The following is a 16,749-nucleotide window of genomic DNA, read 5'->3' on the forward strand; positions in this document are numbered from 1 at the left end:
CATTGTATTCATGTGCAGACAGCCTATTGCACTGGTGAGTGGCTGGTTCTTGTTACGATTAAGAGAGGCACGGGGATGGAGATTACAGCCGCCTGGTTCACTGTGGTCAGGTATTAAAGTTAATCCCTTTACCTAGGCGAAAGTGTGTGGGTAAAATGTGAGTGTTTGCACTAGTATGACTGTGTGTATGTTTTATGATGAATGACCACCTGCAAACACATACAAAGAAGGTGAGTAAAATTCCCATGTAACTGTGTCAAAACTAGAGCCCGAAAGATATGGGATTTTTGCGACGATGCCGATTTTATAGTGGAAAAATTCACTAATTACTAATATGGCGACCAATATAGTGACTTTTTTAGCTGGAATGAAAATAGATAATTTCTATATGGATTGTGCACTCATTTTGCACCGATATGATTATGCAAGTACTCAGAGGACTGCTCTCTTAAACAAACAACTTTTATTCAACAATTTACTTATTGAACATAACATGCAAACAAAATTAAGAACAAATAAAAAATAAAAATAAACGTCTGTACTGTATGTGTTAAGCATCAGTCTGCGATGACCATTCAAATAAACAATATAAAAATAAAATAAACATCAGTACTATATGGTCTTTGCTGACCATTTAAAAAAACATCAGATATCGGTTTATTCTTTCAACATAACTGAGCTGGAAACTCACTACACCTGAATTCACACTGCGAGCAGCTGCTCTTCTCGTTCGCCTGTCACCCTCACACACACCTGGTGCAGGAGGAGGGACAGGGGGAGACGCTGGGCTGGCTCCTGCTTACAGCGGCGTTCCATGGTTATTGAGAGCAGCGAGCATGGTAATAAATGGCAATATATTCCCTCCTTGTTCCCTGATTATCGAAATAAGTCGCTAAATGTGTCTCTTGTTGCTTTTAAATATAACAATGCCCAGAGGGTCTGAAAAGCCACTAAATAGCGACTTAGTCAGCACGTTAGTAGTCCTCTCCTCCCGTCACCCTGGGAACTTAGATCGTCTTGTTGGTTTGTTTATTAACTTAACAATATGTATTTCAATGTGGCTTAAAGTGAAACCACCCCTTGACTGAGTCTGCTCCCCCATCTGCTCTGCCGTGACGCTAGCTCTGCTACATGTACTTCAGAGTGCTAAGAGTAGTGTAAACAATGGAGTTGAAGCGCACTGCTGAACAAACTATATAAATGAAACCATTTCTAAACCACCAGTATATCCAGTATATCTGTGAAAGGCTAATATCGGCCGATATTAGCGTGGTCATGAACCTGCACTAAATTCTTGTAAACCTAGCGTTTTAGCAGCTGGAGACTCACCTTAGTTCAGTCTCAGTTCAATAATTGGATTTAACTTTTATTTTTGGTTGGAGCAGATAAATTGCACTCATTTAGAAAGTGAAACTTAATAAAATTTTACAATATTTGCATGCCACAGTACCAACAAGCTGATTATCTTGAGCAAGAAAAACATCTTAAGTACTGTAATGGCATACAGCCATGCTTAAGTGTGACAGATTTGACAGTCTTTTTTTGAGGATTGGAAAAATCATGGAATTGTATTATGTGTAATAAAATATTTTTTGGGTTATAATCTTCCACATAATATGTAACATAACATCAAATTATTTTCTGTAAGTTAGTCGTTGACAGTTAACTACAGCTGTAGTTTTAATATATGTTGAGTTAGTGCTGCATAATATATTGTTTCAGCTTCAGCACTGTGATGTGCAATAGTCACACCGAGAGACATATGATGTGAAGTAAGGCAAATTAACAGAAACAACTCATTTGCTGCTTTATATAATTGGAAAACATGCACAGTTTAATTTTCCATGACTAATACCGGCCAAGCCCTTCCCTTTAGGACAGGTTACATAGCTGGTGAAGTGTGGCGGCATTTGTGAGTGAAAGCGAGACTCCTGCGTGAATGTAGAAGAGTGCTGCATATGCAGTGAAGAGTGTGCTTTTTTACAAAATGGAAATTTTATTGTGGGTCTTGAAAAGCTGTGGAAAAGTTTTTAAAATGTGTCCATGGAAATGTGTGGGAATGCTAAATAATTCAGTAAATTGTTTAACAGTGCAAGACATATATTGTTGCTTGCAATACATGTGATATCAGTGTAATAAGAAGTAAAATGAAAAATGCAAAGTAAAAGGTGGAATAATCTAAAGTATAAGGGACATACTAATAATAGCATTGATATCCGTGCATCATATGACAATGTTAAATACTATCAGGTGACAGCTTACATATTACAGGTTTTTCAGTCAGTGTGAGTCCAGACGTGATCCCAAACTAGTGCCTTACCCTTGCTTCTGTCGTTCATTTTGTTAATCATGGACTCATATGAAGCAGTTTTTGTCATGGTGTTAGCCCATTTCCTTAATGACTGAGATTTGGGTGTATTCCAGTATCTAAGTATTGTCCGAGCAGCCACTGTGTTGCCTACCATAAAATTCTACACCTGCTATGTTGTGTGTTTTGGTCCTGTTCCCTAATTAACATAATTTTGGAGATAACAGTAATTTTTGTTTTTAGCCCTTTGCTCAAATTTGCCCGAAATGTTTCTCCAGAAGGGTTAGATAGTTGGGAAATCCCAAATGCAGTGTATCAAAGTCCCTTTGTCTGTCTGACATTTCCAAAACAAATTGCTATTTGCTTAAGGGGATAGTGTGGATCTTTTGAAATGGGGCTCACCTATCTGATTTTTGCATATTACATACAGTAGATGTCTGTTGGCACATCCCCAGTTTGGTAAAGCAGCAGGAGTTCCAACACAGAAGCTAAGCAATGTTAAGCAATGTACTGCTGTGAACAGGGGCAGCAGCAAAGCACATTTAAGCCACCTAACAAAAGTTCCACATAAACAAATATGTATCAGTATGCTATAAAGACTATTTCAATTGCTTTCATTTTCCATCAGATAACCCTTTCCGTTTGGAAGCAGCTTCTAATCTATGCTTATCAAAACCACCAGACTTCACTGACAAAAACGGTATTTTAAAAAAAAAAGTTTGGCCATTTTTTTAGGTGGCTAAAAGACACCTTTACTCCTACATAGGAGTACATTGCATAGCCTCAGCATCTCTCCAGCCTGCTTTTCCAAACTGGGGGCATGCCGAATAGCCTTCTAAAACCCCACATCAAAAGATCCGAAACTTCACCTTAAATGTATTTGAGCAAGATACTGAATCCTCCTGGGTCTTTGTTTGACCTGGTGACCTTCCTGTTGAACGGGGTAAACACAAAGGAAATTTCCCAACCAAGATCGATAATTGGTCACGCCATCGTTGTTGGATATTTAGTTTGTCATGGTCACAGCAAACAAACTTGAAGGAAGAAGGACAGCGTCAGAAGTAGCACAAACGGAACAGGCACAGAGCTTGCTAAAGCTCAATAATTCATGGCTGGCTGAGCTACGCTGACCTTGAAAAATCCCCAGTGTTGGACTGTTGAAACCTGGCACTGCTCATTTAGGGCAGAGAGAAGACGTTGAGACAGATAGATACAAACCCGCACATACAGTAAATTAAGTAAGTTTTTTCTTACATGTATTGATGCAGTTTAACATTGGTGTTTCTCTTTATCACAAAGGGAATTATTTTGGGTTTCATTGCTGTTGTTAAAATGATGTCTTTATTTGACTTTGATTGTTTTTGGCATCGTCACTGAATTTAATATCAAAGTACAGAGAAAAGTGTTCCACCACTTTTAATTACTTTGTTACAGTAAAGAAAGCCTGCCTGGTGTCTGGGTATTAATTTATCAGAGAAAAAAGGTGAAAATATGAGTAAGAGTTGGGCCAGCAGCCGCTATGCGATGAGACAAATGACATTGGAAAAACACTGATTTTGAATGTGAAACTTCTTTATTCAGTGTTTTCACTGATTTCAATCACCTGGTCTGTTTGTCCTTGACAGTAAGAGACCTCTGCGGATAATTCAGCTACCGGTTAAAGGAAGGAATCGTAAACGGGAGGAACTGACTGTAATGACTGTATTGCTTCGTCTTTTGGTATTGTTTTGATTGAGAGACTCTTAGTGGCAGAAAATTAGGTCTACAAACAGTTAGCCAAAACAACATATCTGCCAACACTGGCATAGAAAATGGCAAATTATGTACCCAAAAGTCAAGAACCAATACACGCTCAGTGTTGATTGCTTTATCTTTGGTATCCTGTGTAAAGGCAATTTCTACTTGGACAAACTAACTATTCAAAACATCCAGGTCTGTCATCTCTTCTCTGTTTTGGGCGCAGCAGCAGTTAAAAGCGGTTCTCTGTACTTTGCTGGGCTGTAACCTTGTGTATGTTTACATTGGTTTAATGAGTCACTTAGTCACGCATGCTCGTGTGATTCATCTCTCTGTAATGAATGATGAGTATTGTGCCTCGGGAGCCCTCCATTCAGTACTCACTTGACATAAGACTCCAGTTACCAAGGGGAAGCTTTTAGGCCAAACCTGCCAAGTTTAATGTTATGCATTGTTGCTAATGTGTTCTTTTATTGGCATAATCATTTGTTTTACTTGGGCTTGCCTCCTAATGTATTGTTCAGTCAAGCTCCAAGTGAATAGTTTCTCTTTTTTATGCTGAAACTAAGGTAAACACAAATATAGTACAGAGAACAGCAGTGTGGATTAGCAAACAAACGTGCTGTCTGCCATCGAACTGCCTTGATTAGCATGCTTGTTGTGTTTGTTTATAGAGCTGCACAGCATGTCGATTAGCATGCTGCAGCTGTTGTTAGTCCTGTATGTCCTGGCAGCTGGCAGAGGAGAGGGCTGGCTGACGCGCTGCGTAGGTAGGGGTGGACTTGTGGTAAACACGCAGCAGTACACATTTAAGATGTTAATTTTACGTTGTTGTTTGGGATTTTAGCACTGACTTGACTGATTGTATGAAGGGATTTTTCATTTACCAGCTGAGCTAACAAATACTTATTGAGTCATGCGACTGCTGAGGTTCCAGGCTCCGTTATGAAAGCAGTCTGAGTCAGAGTGTGAATAGTGCTTAGTTCTCCTTCATAAGTGAAGGTAGAACAACATGTAGCACTCAGGATCTGCATGACTGGGCTGCCCACTGGACGTTCTCTTAGTTACGTATTAATGAGTGGCTGTGTGAAAAGTTACACTATTTCAGCCCCATAAGATCAATGTACGAACAAAGTTGTGTCGAGACAGTGAAAGGAAAGCTTGTAATGTAATGGATTTAATATTTTGATTTTTCTTTATATTGTTGCCCTGTTTATAAAAAAAATGTCAAAGTAAATTAAACACAGATTAAAAACACAACAATAATTGCAATTGTTGTTTGGAACTTTGTCATTATTAACTCTTCAGTCTCTTTTCAACTTGAAAGAAAAAACCCCAGCAACATCTGGCTTTTGTCTTTAGTGGGTAAGGTGTATTTATCGGTTAGCCTACAGCTCTGATTGGCTCCAATCTGCAGTAAAGGAAACATGACATGCGGGTGGGAACGCTAACGTCTGCCCTTTTTGCACTGCAGCGCACTGACGGGCCTCCACAAATTCTTTCCATCTTTGTCCAAGCAGCGATCAAACATTGCTCCAAATAAGTCAGCAGAATAGAAGTGACCAGCGTTATATTGTCACTGGCCTACATGTATCTTTTAGTTCTGGCCCCTGAAAGTCAGTCTCTTAGTGTGCAGTTTACTTTCACGGGCGTTATGGACCCCAAATTTTGTTTGATATGTAATTTCAGCAAAAAACTATGTTGTGCACTTTTGAGCTGTTGTTAGTGTAGTTAGCAGCATATTAGCCCAGAGAGCTAACCTGGCTTGTTTACCTTATTACATGAACTTTACTTTCATCCTGAATGTCCAGCTGAACTCAATTCAGACTCTGAAAAAAAAGGAACGAATAGTCAAATATTCAAATTGAACAGCCACGTCTCATTTGATGGACATATTTCTGAGTCTGGTACAGCGTTAGTATCTTTCTAGCATTTACTAACCTGCTTTCTGGCCTGTCCATGATGTCAAACGTACTCATCAAGTTACTCCTTGGTGCCCCCCAAACTTCTCTGCCAGCACCATCAGTAGGTCCATTAATAACCAGTGAAAATGTCTCATAATCTACAAGATAGGCTGACACACAGTTGGTGCTGACATCCATCTGCCTGATTGCTAATTCACACTGGAACATATTGTGTGCTAACTACTCTGTCTTGAAACAAAATACACAAATTACACTTGTTGGCTTAGTTTCAACCTTGTGTGCCGTTAAGCAGTGTGTTTAACAATGTCATTGTGATTTGGGGTTTGAAGTGCCGTAAACAGGATGGGTTGGCACTCTTCTATTCCCTTGTGAGCCCCGCCACAGGACAATGAGCAGGTCCTGCATAGAGGAAAAGCGGCTCTTGAAGGAAAGTTCGCTTATTGTCATTTTCCAGGCCTCATTAGATGTGTGACATATTTAGCCAACAGTGACGGCTGGCTGGGGAGCACTGGTGTTACTAGACATGCAAATACTGGGATGAAAAGAGTGCAGAATGGGGAGGAGTAACACTGTAGTTCAAATGTGCATTTACAGCTGATAATGTTGTTGCTGATTGTTGTGAAGGGCGGGACAGAATTGTAATTCCTGTTACCCAGCCTTAGCTAGATGTTTAATATGTCTTACACTTAATGTAGTTTTATATGGATACTGTGGCTTTTGGGTTGCATCTGTAAGATGGGAATAGCTGCAACAAAATTGTTGTCAACTAATATATACATTGCCAACTAATTTCATAACTGATTAATCACTTATATTTTATTTTATATTTTTTTGATGAAAAGCTCAGCTCCATTTTTTTCCTTGTCCCAGTGATCGGCACATGTGGGTGATGTTTTCAAATGAGCATTAGCATGTTCGATTAACGGTGCAGCAACACCGACACACCTACCTTGTCTTATACACAACTCTCACTCCTTTGCTGTTGTAGCTGTAATCCACAGGCAGGTCTTCCAGCTCCAGAATTTAATTTGCTTGCTGTAGTGTGATGGATGCCTCTTCACACTATGAGTGACACAGCATTAGGCTACAAGTCATTTCCAGAGGAAGCCGGTGACATGAAGCTGCAGACTGAGTCCTGTCATTTGTTGTTGCTGATAGGCGTGATGTGCTACAAACAAAAGTTGAGCTGGCCACAACTTATTTCTAGACGTTGCAATGATGCAATGAAGTGTCAATCAGTCGTTTGTTTTTGTTTTTCGCTGTGGTACTGTGTTGTTAAGGTCAGTTCGCTGACACTTTACTAGCTATATGTGCATCGTAGTGCACATGGGAATACAATGGAGCAGCAAAATGTGACATAAAACTGGGGTCTGACATTGATCAAAACCACAGATATTTTATGGCTAAATACAATCTATAGATGACACTCAGTCAAGGTGCTTTGTGATGACGTAACTACGGTAACAAGCGCATGAGCAACACTACCACGGTGACTCTACGATAACGTAACTGGTTGTGCTGTTGCATTGTCGCTCGTAGTGTAAACACAGCATGACTCACACGCCAGTCTGCTTTTTGTGCTAACTATAGTTTTTGTTGCTAACGATATAAGCCTAGGACAAAAAGTTTTTGGGTGGAAGTCATGCTTGGGAGCTTTGTTACCACATTACATCAGCTGTACAGCTGCAACCAATGAAAATGTTTATTCACACGATATTTGGTTGCACTCTGGAGCCCTCTTCGTTGTTTTGTCAGTGTAATAATTTTGAGGCATCAACAAAATGCTGTCTGACTTGTGCAACAGTTCAAAGACCAATCCACTGCTATTCTGATCATGTTGGTCTCTTTTAATCCTGCTATTCTTTGAAAGGTCCTTAGAGAGACTGTATTGATGGAGATGCCTTCTGCTTACTGTGTTTTTTAGTGTTACAGAACTGTGCTTTGGACAAAGCACAGGGGTCATAGACAATAGGAGAAACATATTTAAGATATCCAATACAGTTAGTGTAAAAGGAATGTGAGATATGGAAAATGGGAAGAAGGAAACCTCAGAAAAATGCTAGTTAATGCTAGTGTTTGCAATAAAGAATAAAGATTTACTTCTCTGTCCAGTATATGTCATTTTTTACTGCAAAATAAATAAATAGTGATACTGTATTATACTTTGAAAATCAGTTAAGGAATTGTTCATGAATAAAATAACTAAACTGATTGCCTGTTTTGGGTTAATCCAGCAAGTTAAAAGGCTGCCAAATCAAAGCATTTCATACGGATGCAAAAAAAAAAAATCCAGTGTAACTATGAAACAGCTGTGCTCATTGATTTGTAGCATTGCCCACAATGGCCTAAAGCTAAAGTGATCATATTTAATGGGTACTTGTGGTTGCCTGTTGTCCATGGGGAAGTCAAAAATATTTCCCTGTCAACCTTTAACTTACATAATTCTGTCATCTAATACGTAATATATTTACGTTTGTGTTGTATTAATCATCCCTCGTCCCTCCCTTTGCTGTATTCACTCGTCCTGGCGCCACTGTTACCCTCGGTTTGATGAGTCATACAGACGCTTTATCTGGCAAAGGAAAATAAGAACCTTCTTTATACACATCACTCTACACAGATGGGACTCCTGCATGGTAATTTCCTTAAGTCTATGTGATGAATTGCTAATGTAAGAGTCCTTCAGATAAACACAAGGCTGTGTTGGAAATGCTTAACATCAGATGGAGTGCTCAGTGATGTGGCACTGTCTGCTTCTCAGGGACACGCAGCGGCTCTCCACAGCGTCCTCTGAAGCCTTGATTCATTTCTGCCAAGTACAGTAAATACTATGGGTGTGGATCTTCAAGATGCATTTTTAGCTGTCGAGGACAACAAATCGCCCAGCTGACTGTTGCTATGCAACAATAGGAAACTTGGAAATTGACTTCTTGTGCCATGCCTCAAAATAACCTTCAAAACAAAGTGTTTGTTGAACAGATGCATAGTTTTTTATCATGAAACAAAATTCATGTTATTGGTTTGTACTGTGAGAGCATGTACTAAGGCCTATCTTCTTCACAGTACTGTCCTCAATACCAAAGGTGTGCGTCTTTAGTGGCTGTATTGTTGTAGCAACCACTGTTGGTTTCCATGTTGTCATGTTGTCAGCTGCTTTGTACATTGTCTTAGTGATTGTTTGTCATGTGTGCTGTTTGCTGCCAAGACAGTTTCCTTTTCCGCTCTTTGAAGTTTATTTAGAATTCCTTACAAGGTCTTAAAAAGATTAAATCTTTTTAATCCAGTATGAAATGAAACACATTTGAAGCAAATCGTACAGAACAATAGGGGTGCAACAAATAATTGTTTTCATTACCAACTAATCTGCTGGTTGTCTTCTTAATTGAAAAAAACTTTCAGAAATGTCCAGCACAATTTCTGGAGGCCCAAGGTGATGCCAGAAATATTTTGTTCTGTACGACCAACAGCCTAAAACTCAAAGCTATTTAATTTATTATAATGTAAGACAAAGTACACATACACACACACGTGCACACTTATAGTATGTATGATACTATGAGATATGTATGTATATATGTTTGTCTATATATGCACTGCATACATATATATATTATTCTATATCCTTTACTAATTTAAATACCCATTCTACTCTATTTTACTTATATTGTTATTCATGTTATCTGTTGTTAATTTCATCAACTGTATTTTGATTGCAATTGTGCTTTGGCAACACATGTCACATGTCCTGTCAGAGAAGCCTATTGAATTGAACAGCTTGAATTATCAAATGTTTGTTTTATCATTGTAATGCAGTTGACCACTTTTCCTGTCATATGTCTTCCAGTGATGATCTGATCGTGTTTTCCTTGTTGCAGGTAACCCTCAGTGATTGACAGATGTGTGACACTGTGGAGAACCATCTGCCTCTCCTAGTGGAGATTTGAGTTCTGGGACACTGAGGTAAGCACAAAGGGAGGGCAACATCAGGCTTCTCAAACCACCTTATCTTGTTTATTTGTGAAAATTGAAATTTTTGAGTCTTTTAAATTGTGCCAGTAAAACTGTTGAAGAGTAAGACGATGAAAATGTGTAATTAGAAGTCATGTAGATGACGTCATAATTGCAATGCTTGTGTGTTTTGCACCAGGATATACTTGGACGAGCAACAGGTATTTTCATTTTTATACTGATAAAAAGACCAGTAGCAGCTAGGTAAAACACATCAGATAAGATAATATCATATTTGTGCATGAAATATAACAGTTAAGCAAGTTAGCTAGCTGGTGTCGTTGATGTGTATTGTGAGACACAATAGATGTGGTTCACAAAAGACTAAATGGTTCAACAAACTGCGACTGCCTTGACTTGCAACAATATGTTTTAAATTGACAAAATATGTTCAATTCATGTTGCATCATTAAATGACTTGTCTCTAGACACTGACTGCCATACATACTCCAAGATAAGTCCAAGATAAGATCCCATCAGGGAAGTCAGAAAGTGAAGGACTTCACCTCTCTATCGATACTCATGATCACCAGAATCAAGAAGGTCTTGATGTTATAAAAATCACTCCTGTGCTCATGTGATTCCAGTATCAATAGATGATCATTGACATTTATGTAAAATGTTACTCTTGAAAATGACTTTTGATGCCAGAGACTGCAAATGAGATTTAAATGTGAGCTGTTGACGCTTCTTCCCCAAATGATCTCATCGATGGATCATTATTTTGCTTAATGTTGCAGTTTCAGATGTTTTCATTAAGGTTAAGAACTTTTTTTTTTTCATGTTTTCACATTAATATATCATCTTTATGCAATTAACCAAAAAAAAGCAGCTGGCATATGAAGGATAACACCAACATAATTTGACATCTTTTCATGTTTCACATCTTATGTTTTCGGATTTTTTATTGTGGTAGTGTATCAGTTCATCCCTTACGCGGCAGCTACAGCAGCCCCCTTGTTTTATATACATCATGACAGCAGTATGATTAAAGTTGCTTTTACAAAAGGACATTTCTTTTTGGTGAATATTTGCCATTGCCTGAAAGTCATTTGACTACAGTTCCCATGGTAACTGATAAGCCTGCCCTGCCGATGGAGAATTTCACTTCAGTGAGTCTTTGACAGTTTGACAAGCCAGAGGAAATGAATGAGTCAGCCTTTCATGAAGAGCTGAACAAGCTTACTAAATGGAGTCTTTCAATTCACACACTCCGATTTAAGGAGCGCGTTCACACAAAAAAGATTTGACTCGTTCAGATTGTCATCTGCTCTGAGCAGCAAACATGATCACAGTCTCCTCCAGCCTCACAGGAAATCGGATATTTTGCTCCCCTAAGCCTGTTTTGTAACGTTTTTAGGCTTATCTGCATCGTTCAGAGAGCCTTGCATCGTTTTATGTTGGATTTGTTTAAGTTGGGAACATCTAAATTCGGGTTTGAAATACTGAAGTGACTTTAAACTGTTACAGTCTACTCACAGGTAAAATTCTGCCTCTGAATGAAGTGAATGTGTCATGAATTTTAAGAAAGAACACATTTTTCCTCTACAAAACAATGATGGCATGTGATAGCAGTTGAGATATAAACAGCTGTTAGTGTGACATAATATCAAAGAATTGAATTTATGAAATTGTACCGTAAGATTTTGATTGTAGTATTTATCTATTAGTTGCACCATTCACTACTATCCATTTTATTTGCAAGAAAACAGTAAGTTTATATATCTTGTCTTGCACAAAAACTGTTAGAAACATAGAGAATTAGAAATGTAATTCCAGAGAAGCCTAAGAGCTTGTGCAAATTTCCTGGCCTGTAATGATTTGGGTGTGCCAAATAAGATTAAACAGGGGTGTGTCAACATGGCTTACTGTGGGGGTGCGCATTAAGAACTGTGCACACAGTTTTAAACTGTTTGGGATTTACAAAAAGGAACAGCGTGTGAACATCTTATAAGCAGGGGTTGCTAAATCTGACAAAGTCTATGTGTGCATATTCCCAATTTTGTGCCCACACAGCTTTTTCCTCGTGAATCTGAACAGTTTCTTACGTCTGAACTCTCAGAATAACTGCCTGTGTGATCTCACTTTATTCAGTTCTCTATGTGTCAGAAAGTTAACCCAAGGACACTGACCCAGATACAGCCGCAATGAGTTTATTTACAACACTCTTCTGTCACATGTCGCACACTGCGGGAGCACATGTTGGTGTCAAAGGGAGGAACACAGAGTACAGAGAGGAGTACGTTGGTCAGATCTTAAATTTTGATTGTAATTGTAATCACAATGTGAACACATATGCTTTAATTAAATCATCACAAAGCACTTAACCCTTTGAAACTTTGATCAACATCTGTTTTCTTGTGCTGCATTCAGACATCTTTCATACACGTTTAAACCTGTAAGCAAATAGGTCAGGTTTCTTTCAAAAACATGGAGAAAAGGCGCGAGGAGCAACATGGCATGAAATGTCCTGCACATAGCAAGGAGTTATTAAAAGGTGACAAGAAAAATGACCTTAAAATGCGAGAGAGAACTTTTAGAAAACCATCAAATAAATAAATAAATAAATAATGAAAATAAATAAATAAAAATAGCAGAAAAATGTCCAAAATGTTGTAACATTCTTATAATTATATTTTAAAAATTGTGTTATGTAATATGTAGCACTTCTGTCAGGTCTTTTTTTTTTTTGTCATTTTGTTTTTTGTTTTTGCAATTTTTCAGTAAATTATCTTGTACAGTTCACTAATTTCTTGCAAATTTTTGGGGTTATTTTTTGTAAAGTAATCCATGTTCTTAAAAGAAATCAGACCATTTTGTTCAGGTTTGAAAGGGTTCAGTAGGGTGCATAGTTATATTTTGTCTGTGTCATATGTCATATGTAAGTACAACTATAGTCTTTTCCGTTTTACATCGATTAACTACCATGTAAAACTGATTTACCAGCACGTATGTGCTGTATATTACAATCTGTTAATATATGATAACCCAGAAATGTTGTCACATCCACAGTATTTGACAAAAAGAAAGACTAAAGGATTGTCTTGAAGCAAGTGTGTTAGCTGTAGAGGATCACCTTAAAGTCAGCCAGCCAAGGCTTTTGCTTGAAATGTTAAGTGGGATCTTCCCACTTTGAAATGAGAATATATTGAGTTAGTCCTAATCCCTAATCCCATCAACTGAAAACTATAAGGAGTTTATGAGCTGCACAGGTTTCCTGAGGCTAAAGACTGTAAGGCTGTCATGGCTGAACACAGGTGACAGAAGTAAGAAACCAAACTGAGAAATACACCTTTAGGATGGACATACACTCTGATTTGATTTTAGTGATGTTTAATCCCAACTCCTACTGCATGAGTAAATCATCTGAAATGTCAAGAAAAAGCTCACAATTTATGTCCTCACACACTAGAAGGCAGAAGTTTATATGGAGGTGTGAATCACAATAATGTAGAGACAGATGTCCCAAAAAGAGCTTAATGATCAATTTCTGCAAAAAGGGGTCAGTCTAAGTTTGCCCCCCCCCCCTCTTGGTCTCCTTGTCTGTCTCACTGTCTCTTTGTCACACACATACGCAAATACACAAGGTAGCAACACCAACAAACTAGCTGGGTAAAGTCCACAATGTATGATTGATTGGGAAAAAAAGCACTGATCTTTGTGAATCAACCCGTAGCTCTGGTTTAACTGTGTGATACACTGACGATAGCCAACCAAAAAAGTGTAATTAGCCCCCTTCCATGGCTGATACCACTGGATTCCCGAGGTCTTCCAGCATCATCACTGTAGCTTTAAAACTCAGCCTGGTACAGCATCTGAAAGACAGGAATGTTGGCTGGTGAGTAACGTGATTAAAAACACACACATTATGCACAGACCTTAATTGCATTGCGATCAATGCATTAACACTGACAGCCCTAATACATGGTGTTATATTTTATTAGTTTTTCTAAATGTTTGAAATAAATTGTATTTAATTAATTTTTTTAAGCAAATACACACTGCAGCACCCAGCTAAACGGAGCCAATGTTGCCATGTTTTTGTCGAGCTTGTTCAAACAAACATCAGTAACTAAGGAGGGCAGGACAGACAATCTTAATGTCGAGAACTAGTTTTCAAATTTCTCAATATTGACTTCGCTGCATTAAGATATAATCTTTCAAGAGAGAATTTCAATGTATCCAATAATATTTTTTTTCCTCCACCCCAAGTTTTCACAGTAGCACCAGGTCCTTGAAATGACACAAACCTCAAGCAATTCCTTAATCATAAGATAAGACATGTGGCATGCGAGGATGAAGTCATGTGAACTGCGAGCTTGTGTCTTCAGGAAGGCTCCAGTGTGATTCAGTCACTACACTGTGGTTTTGTTTTTGAGGTTAGTTAGATATTTGTTAGACGGGGATTTTTATCTGTAATATTTTGCCGGTTGTGTGTGGTTCAGGTTTAGTTGCTTTGCCATTGAAGACTCATTCTTTTAAAATTTAATTGCCTTTTCCATCTAGTCAGAGTTGATGATTATAGATTTTATGCTGTGGCTTGTTTTTAAATAATGTATTTTTTTTCTTTTGTTATTCTTGAGAGCTGGTTGTTGTCACACTTTTATTGTGTTCTCTTTGCTTTCTTAAAGGCTAACAATGGTAGCTCAATCATCATAAGTGAGGGTTGTCAGATTGTATGAAAAGATTTAAGCATTTATGGTAAGCATTACCCTAACTCTAAAATTACATAAGCAGTGTTTAGGCCTGTCATTTTGACAGCTTGGCACACTGTGTCTCTTGCAGCGTCGCCTTCAGTCTAAATCCAAACCGTCACTGGAGTCTGTGACTGCTCCACCTCACTCCACCAATCCACACACACACTCGTCATAGCTAGCCTTTTTATGGGATAATTAATGAGAATGTATTTTCCATGGGACGAGGTCTGAGGGAGAAATGGCTTTTTATTTTGGGCAGTTTGCTGAAGTTAATTTTAGCTTCTGGATACAGAGAAGGAGACCAGGGATAACAGTGTGCCTGTAGCTCGAGATCAGAATATGTATGAAGAGACTAGGGACTAACTGTCTTTTGTTATCTCATCTCTCTTGATGTGCTATGAAGAAGAGGTGTCCAAACACTGAGGAAGTTTAGTTCTCTGGCTTTCTGTTTTAATTAACGTAGGGTTTTCATTGGGTATTTTTGTTTTTAACATCATTGCTGGTTAGATTAGAGTATAACTGCCCTGTGAGGTTTTGTGTCTGTTTCACAAGATTTCATAAGAATGCACACAAGCCGGAAAAGACTCAAGCTTGGCCACTTCAGATTTGAATAGTCAAGGGAAAGCCCATATGACTGCCTGTAGTGCTTCATGTTCATTTCATCACTTATACACAGTGACAGGCGAGGTCACTTAGGTGGCTCCTTATGTAACAGTGTGGTCAGCGTCAGATCTTCCACACTCAGAGGCATTTTTCATGTTGTATTTCATTTCCTACAATTAACACCACTGTTGACCTCTTTCCAGAGCATATCATAGTGTTTTGAATTACTAATTAGTGTTGTCCCTGCGGGGAATGTTTTTTTTTTAATTTTTAACTTGCAACACTTTAATGCATGGATGTAAAAAAAGAACTGGATACAGCGTTCGAGGCAGAGCTCCATTCATTCCTATAAATGTTGCACAGTGGTGCATGAAGCCAGAAATGTTCATCTACTACATATACAATTATTTGGATGATCAGAATTAGCTTTTTGCACTGTGTGGCCCATAGAGTAGGTGTGCTAGAAACTTTCACTGGCTAAGCTTCTGACTTTCGGTTTAGCACTCTGCTAATTTATATAGGGATAAAAAGAGAGGCAAGTTTTGCCGAAATTGTGACGCTAAAAAAAAATATATCTGCTGATTTACAGAATTCTCTTTTGGCGTGTAAATCTATGGGAAAAAAAACTTTTTGGACCCACTGACATTTCACTGATTGACCACTATGTAAATTGTCAATAAAGCCTGGTACACTTCCTGTTGGCCTCCTTTAAGACCTCACTCCAGCCAGTGTTGCTTTTAGTTTATTGGTTAACTTAAACAAAGACTGGGGATGTTATTGTTAGTTGGACGAAATCCATAATTATGTCAGCCAGATTGTTCTAGCGTATGTGTCAAAAAGATAGCATGGATATTGAATAGGGATGGATAGGGATAGCGGTAACTCTAACATAAGTTAGATGGTGGAATTTTCTCCACCTCCTTTACCTGATGGAAATATGAATGAGTATGAGTCTAACATTATCTGGAATACAATTACTTCTGATTGACGCCCGCTTAGCTTAACTTTTCAATTGACAGCAAACAGTGTGTATGTCAAGAAATTGTCAAAATACATTATGTTTTTTTAAAATTATATTTTAATTGGGTTTTTTTTAAAAAATTATAACAGATATTACATATCCAGTAAATAAAAAAGTCTTGGCAGCAAATATAGTATACCATAAAATGCAAAGGCAAGCTGTGAATCAGTGTATTACAATGTACAGAAATCTTGAAGATAAAATGGGCTACACTTTATATTCTTTTTCCGATTGCCCTGTCCCGACTCCCATCTTTGGTTGTATTGATCTTTTTCAACCTTTTGTTTCAAAATGTCCATGAAGTTCCTTTAGATATTTTCAAAAATTACCACTTTCCTTTTGTAATATAGTTTTTCCATAGCAACATGTCGATAAATTCTTAATGTATTGCTTTATTCTTTTTTTTTTTTTTTTTTTTTTTGCATCTTTCCATCCTATAGCCATAGCTCT

General features: G+C 38.0%; 1 protein-coding gene across 2 annotated transcripts in view; it reads left to right on the forward strand.

Annotated features, from left to right (window-relative positions):
• The window catches only part of LOC121948631 (protein FAM126B-like), a 59,011-nt gene that overhangs the window by 10,475 nt on the left and 31,787 nt on the right, over window positions 1–16,749 (forward strand). For both annotated transcript variants that reach the window (XM_042494030.1, XM_042494029.1), the window contains exon 2: window positions 9,846–9,930. The gene's annotated coding sequence lies outside the window, so the exon portion shown is untranslated. The remainder of the gene's footprint in view (window positions 1–9,845; window positions 9,931–16,749) is intronic.

The sequence above is a fragment of the Plectropomus leopardus genome, chromosome 10 (genome assembly GCF_008729295.1).
Source record: "Plectropomus leopardus isolate mb chromosome 10, YSFRI_Pleo_2.0, whole genome shotgun sequence".
Lineage (NCBI taxonomy): Eukaryota > Metazoa > Chordata > Actinopteri > Perciformes > Serranidae > Plectropomus > Plectropomus leopardus.